Below are 6,444 nucleotides of genomic sequence, written 5' to 3' on the forward strand. Positions count from 1 at the left end.
GTCTTGGCCTCATCCAATACAAGTCAAGATATCCTTGTTGGCAACCTAACCCAACCTAAATTGTTGGGTCTCGTTGTACACTACTGCACACTGAGTAACAAACTTCACAGCGATCACGTATAACATCAAAGTAAGCAAAAGAAACATCTCTTCTACCAGACGTGTGATAAGTACAATGCACACGACGGGGTGACTCCACGACCCTAATTACTATTCACGGGTTGATCATCTAAAGTTCAGGAGGAAAGAATTTGACCTCCCATGGGCTCTATGATAGTCTGATGACACATTTTGTCTCACCAACCACTGTATAACGCCAGAGAGAGCTAACTTACCTTCTTAGACACACCAAAGTTCACGGGTATGGTCGATATAATCCAAAAGACTTATGGGTTGGGCACTTCGAATTGGCGCGCGTCCTGTGCCACACCACGAGGACGAGTGTCACTCACACCTCCCTCCTGTGCCACCCACAACAGTTTTTTGCTCACTGATCAATTCCACAACATACACATGTTTCACTATTGAAATGGTTCACTGGCGCCGCCCTGAGATATCACAGATAAGTATACAAAACAAGGATAAACGCCACTGCTGTGCCACTCACACGTCCACCCCGCACTACACTTCACAAATGAATGAAATAGTTGCCGCGCCGCAAATTGTCCCAACCGAGGCATTTTACATTATACTTTCTCTCTCCTGGTTATTCTTTGCCCATTATCGGCCACCATCCCTGCACATGAAGTATTGTTATACCCGAAATGTATTCAAATTGTATATTTATAATAAACTGGAATGTGTATTTTGGTTTAAGGATCGCCAAAAGGAATTTTCAGCAATGGGCCACAACAGCTGAGTGGTGGTGGCGGGGAGTTTAAACCTCGGCAGACGACAACTTGTGGATTACTAAAGAAAACTGGAAGTAGTAAAGCGATAACTTAACTAACGTTAACATTATGTTTGTGTCAACACGCTTAGAAATTCTATTGGGTAAATTTAGTACATGCTAAATACGATACTGAGTTTTATATTTGTGCAACATAAACAAATTATATAAAGAGCAATAATCTATTAGGATGTTCCAAAGTTTTCAGTATAAATGCAATGAAAAATTAATTAAATAAAACAATTGTGTGTATTATTATTATTATGATTTTCCTAACGGGTGAAATAAGAACATATCCAGTACCAGAATCACTCACGATATGACATGAAGGTCAGGGTAAAATGAAGTCCTTATTCCCTAACACCATCCAGCTGCTGTTCTTTCATACCTAGTTAATAGACTATTAAACAGGGTAGCAGTCTTTAGTCTTTAAACGAAAGCGCTTGGGAACTCCGTGTTTTATTCTTTCCTTGTGGTTATCAGTATATATATATATATATATATAACCTAAACCTCTCTCGGACGGTGGTAACTTAAATCCTAAAATTAGCTGGATGACCGAAACCACAATAATACCCAAAAGATCATCGTCAAATGTTTAATATTACACCATAATTTGGGTTAATAGTTAGACGTTGCTAATACCTAAATATAAATTGAGTCATATAGGGAGAGAGAGAGAAAAAAAAATAATAATTTATTCTATAGCGTTTCAGTAGGAAATTTATATTTTTCGAGTATTTTAATCGATAAAAATACCCACAATACTAGCTGTTCGAAGTAGACGGGCTTTTAAGTTGAGGTAAAATGTGGGGTAAAATACTTTAAAAGGAACACCAAACAAACCTTTGAAAACCTAACTTGTAAAAATGTTGAGAATAACTTTTGAGTTTATGGATCCATCCTCATCTGAGCACCGAAAACAATACCAGCGATTAAACACCGAAAATATGAAAAGGTAAACTTTTTTATAGTTTTAGAATTTTTAAAAGTTTGGGTAACGTTAGGTCAGGTTTTCAAGTTTATTTATTTATATATTTATATTTTTTTATCCCATATTTTCCCTCTACTTGAAATTTGGCCCTGTCCACTTTGAACAAGTTATATTGTTGGTAATTTTATCGGTTAAAATACTCGAAAAATATACATTTCCGGCGGAAATGCTATGGAATAATTTTTTTTTTTCGATTTCTCCCTCTATAAGACTCAATATATAAGTAGATGTTGGCAACTTTTAAATATTTCCCATTATTTGTACAGTTGCAAGAATGTGTTCCTATCTCCCAGTGTTTTAACTTTTAACCCGTGTCTCCAAACGGCCAACCTTTACGACCTATAGCAAACCTATCCACCAATCACGCCCATCGTTACACGACCACTACCCATTCCTTCATAAATAGTGATACTAGAACTCCAACGGTGCCATTTGGAGACACGGGTTACTACAGGGGGTGTAGGAACACTTTTCCACAACTGTGCCATAATTACAGTATACTGTATTAGAACACATAAATATCCTGTATTAACTATCTTACACTACCATTATGATAATGGCTGTTTTCTATGAAAAATCAAAGAAAATGAAACTATATATGTTTAAGATACACTAATCTAATTGTATTTCTTTTCTATGCATTATTTTAATTCTTGTTAGCTTAATAGCCATTAATGTGATTGGTCTATATTAGTATGCCCCACGCCACAGAGACAAGAAAAAACATATTCAAGGTTCGTACTTAAAGAAATACATCATATTCATTACCAGTATATATAGGTCAGCGTTATGTGCGTGATGTCACTGTTCACTGTCATGCAGGAGTGGTTCATATACATTGGACGTAATATTCTAATTGAAGACTAATCAGTGTAGGCTAGCAAATTTGGAATAAACAGCAAGAATGTCCTCAAGCACCCCTGATTCAATGTAGTAATTACAAAGTTCATGATACAGGTACTTTAACGGGCAATGTTCGGTGGATTTGGCATCCTGTGTACCGCCGACAAGGCCGTGGGCTCGTAACACACGTCTTGCCCGCGGTGCCCACCATTTCTCTGAGGATGTCGGTCACACTGTAAAGGGCGGACTTTTTCTTTTTATTCTATCCTTCAGATTTATTCTATTAAATATATTTCTTCTCTTTTATTTTTCAATATATTTATATTCTTTATATTCTACTTTATTTATTTATTTTCTTGCTCATGTCTATCTTTTATATTAATTTTTTCTGGTGTATATATTTAATAATTTCATATGCTGTGTCTTTATTTCTACAGTATAATTATATATCTTATATTTCTCTGCTTATATTTTCCAACTCAATATTCTTTTCTTTACTTCATTTATTTTCATATATAGTATTGTATTTTCTGAATTTCTATGTCCTTACCTTTCTGAAGTATACACTGTTTTAATTATATTCTAAACCATGGATTAGTCTGGGGAAACCATGTCATTCTTATTACAACACTTATTATACTTTCAAGGGTAGCCTGCCACCACCCAGACTTTTATTAGAATATAACAACACGAGAATAACTCATTATAGTGCCTCCTTCTTTCCTCACACAGCCAAACTGTAGGATGCTCTGCCTTCTTCTGTGTTTCCATACTTATACAATCAGCCTCACTTTAAAAAGCTGGTTTTCCGGCATCTTTGTGGTGTAGATTAACACAGTATAACCTTTTTCTTCTCTATTTTCAATTTCTTTCTGTTCTTTTTCTTCGCCCCCGAGGCCCCGTTGTGGGTCGTTTGACCTGTGCCCAGGAGGGCTAATTCCAGTAAAAAGTCTTTGACAGTGTCACATTCAATAATATAGTGTTCAAGTGTATGCTTTAAAGGTTTATCACAAAGTTTACATGCTGAGTGTTCTGGTATGGGTACAGCGTTACTATCTTGCCAGATGTGTCTGTATCCTAGCCTAATTATGGTCACAACTATATCACATTGTCTAGTTCTGTCCTTATGCTGGCCATAACGGTACCTCTTGTCACAAAATTTATCATCTAATATACTATAGGACTAGGCGTGTGTCTGTGTGTTTGTGTGTGTGTGTCTGTTCTGGGCAGCCGAAACGGCACAATCATTTTTCATCAAACTTGGTGGAAAAATCGCAAAAAATTCGTAGAGTGGAACAAACCTGGTCCCATTCGATGGTTTATTTAGGAAGGTATTTTAATTAACAATTTTATTTACGATGGAAACGATGCAAGTCTACGGACTTGGCGCACCCTCATTAGCTGTACGCTGTCACGAGCGTCAAAACTTTCACAAGGGCACGATGGGCCAGCGATCACTTGTATTTACTAATGCTACAACTGCCAGGTCTCTCTGCATTTCTCAGTTCTTCTAGATCAGGGTTCATGATTCTGACTTGAATGTTTTTAATTACAGCATTGGACAGGCCAAGGTCACAGTCAACATTTTCTTTCTTACATGCCTCATTGGCCAGTCTATCAGCACGGTCATGATACCTAATTCCAACATGGGACGGAATCCACACAAATTCAATTCTAGAGTTGTTCTCACTGGAAGTTATCACATTTCTTTTAATATCGCATACAAATTTCAAAGCACTTTGAGTCACAGAATATCACCCCACCTCCATTTTCTTAAAGGTAGTCTGTAGCTAAGTATATTCCAGTTAGTTCAGTTTGTGTTGTGCTGGCCCAGTTGTTCAGCCTTTGTTTGTTTGACACTATCATCTCTTTTTCTTTATATATTACAATTGCACAGCCTGTTCTACCTGTGTTTGTCTGCACAGAACCATCAGTAAAATCATAACATTCACTTGATTTAATACTCTCTACAGTATGTGTCTGTTAATAGTTTCTAGTGTGACATATCTCATCACATCGGTGTTCAACATTTGCTTACTACCAACAGGAGTGTAATTAATAGAAACTGATATATCCAGCCAAGGAGGAATGGCATTAATGGGCTCGTCTGGAGTGATTGGGACATTCAGTTTCAAGAGATCTGCAACACTTTTATGAAGCCACGCCCCAAAGAGAGTCTCTTGTGGAAGGTTAGCGAGATAGTCGGGATTGCTTAGATAGAACATCAGCTCAGTTTGAGCTGTAGTTTGGGGACCATTGTTCTTCAAAACTTTGACACAAAACATGGTATTAAGTAGAGCTATCCTCTCAGATAGGGAGGGCAGTCCGAGCTCTTTCCTCATGTTTACTATTCTGGTTGATTTTGGGCATCCTAGAATGATGCGAAAGGCTTCATTTTGCACTACCTCAAGCATGTTTCATGGGACACGGTAAGAATAAAGGACAATTAAAGAAGGTTATATAAGACAGAAATAACATAGAAAATATAAATAGAAACACAGAGAAAATAAGATAATATATAATAGGACAAAAAAGAGATATAAAATAAAATTATATATATATATATATATATATATATATATATATATATATATATATATATATATATATATATATATATATATATATATATATATATATAGAAGTATCTCCTCTTACACAGATATAATAAGAAAATAATTCAATTGAAAGATGGAAAAAAAAAGCTTAAAATCCTCCCTTACAGCAATAGATAGGACGAAATTAAATATATACGTTAGGTGTTATTGTTGACAATAAATTAAGTAGTAGCAAGACATTAGTGAAAAAATAAATGCATACGAGGTTGCAGCTCTATGTAAAATTGAAATCATATTTAAAATTAGTCTACCACGAAAATAGTTACATTTTCTTTGATAAATCGGAGAAAAGGGTAATCACCCCATGGTCGTCTTATTTAATAAATACATGTTTTTATATGCTACAATTCTTGCAATATAGAACAATGGGCTATATTAGGATTAATTTTTCATATAAGACTCCACCTCCATGAACCCACTGTATCACCTGACAAATATATCTTCCCCAAGACCCTCCAGTGTAATAAACGATTTAATTTTATCTCGTTGATAACTTACTCGTACTATACTGTACACAACGGTTATTAAAACGCCTACTACATTAAATGTGGAAATTTAAAATGAAATATTAATACATAAAAAAATATACTTTTTGATTATCAAACACCCAGAAATACTATTTATTATTTACAATTCTACCCAACGTCCTCAGGCCAGGGAGATAGAACTGGCCACCCACAGTGAACGCCAGCTTTGCGCAGTGGCAGTATCGTAACCAATGAGGTTTATCCGAGGTGCGATTATTGCTAGTTGAAAACTTTTCCCAATACCCCGCTTAGGTCGACGTGAAATACCGTCGGCTACGGCAATTTTTGTTAGTCCCTTCAAGGACTATAATAAATAAAACATGTTATATTAACGATGAAGTTCGTGTGGGTGCCATATATGCTATTATTATTAGTCACACCAAGAGGGATAATATAACTGATTTTTCGCCTCTCAATTAAGTGATGAAATACACTGTGGCCTCCCCAATCGTAATGATTAAGTTAGATTTTAGGTGTCTAATTAAAAAAAACAATATTTAGTTTAATTAAGTTATCTAATTGAGGACTATAAGTTCTTTTTTATATCCTCAGGAACAGGGCAATAATGCTATG

The 6,444-nt window shown here is 35.7% G+C and overlaps 1 non-coding gene across 1 annotated transcript; it reads left to right on the plus strand.

Moving 5' to 3' along the window:
• The first annotated feature begins 6,033 nt into the window (after positions 1-6,033).
• On the plus strand, positions 6,034-6,175 carry LOC121880202. Its single transcript, XR_006091502.1, has one exon. It is a non-coding gene; the product is annotated as a U4 spliceosomal RNA (small nuclear RNA).
• The last annotated feature ends 269 nt before the right edge of the window (positions 6,176-6,444 follow it).

This window comes from Homarus americanus, unplaced genomic scaffold (genome assembly GCF_018991925.1).
Source record: "Homarus americanus isolate GMGI-L3 unplaced genomic scaffold, GMGI_Hamer_2.0 scaffold30108, whole genome shotgun sequence".
In the NCBI taxonomy this organism is placed as follows: domain Eukaryota; kingdom Metazoa; phylum Arthropoda; class Malacostraca; order Decapoda; family Nephropidae; genus Homarus; species Homarus americanus.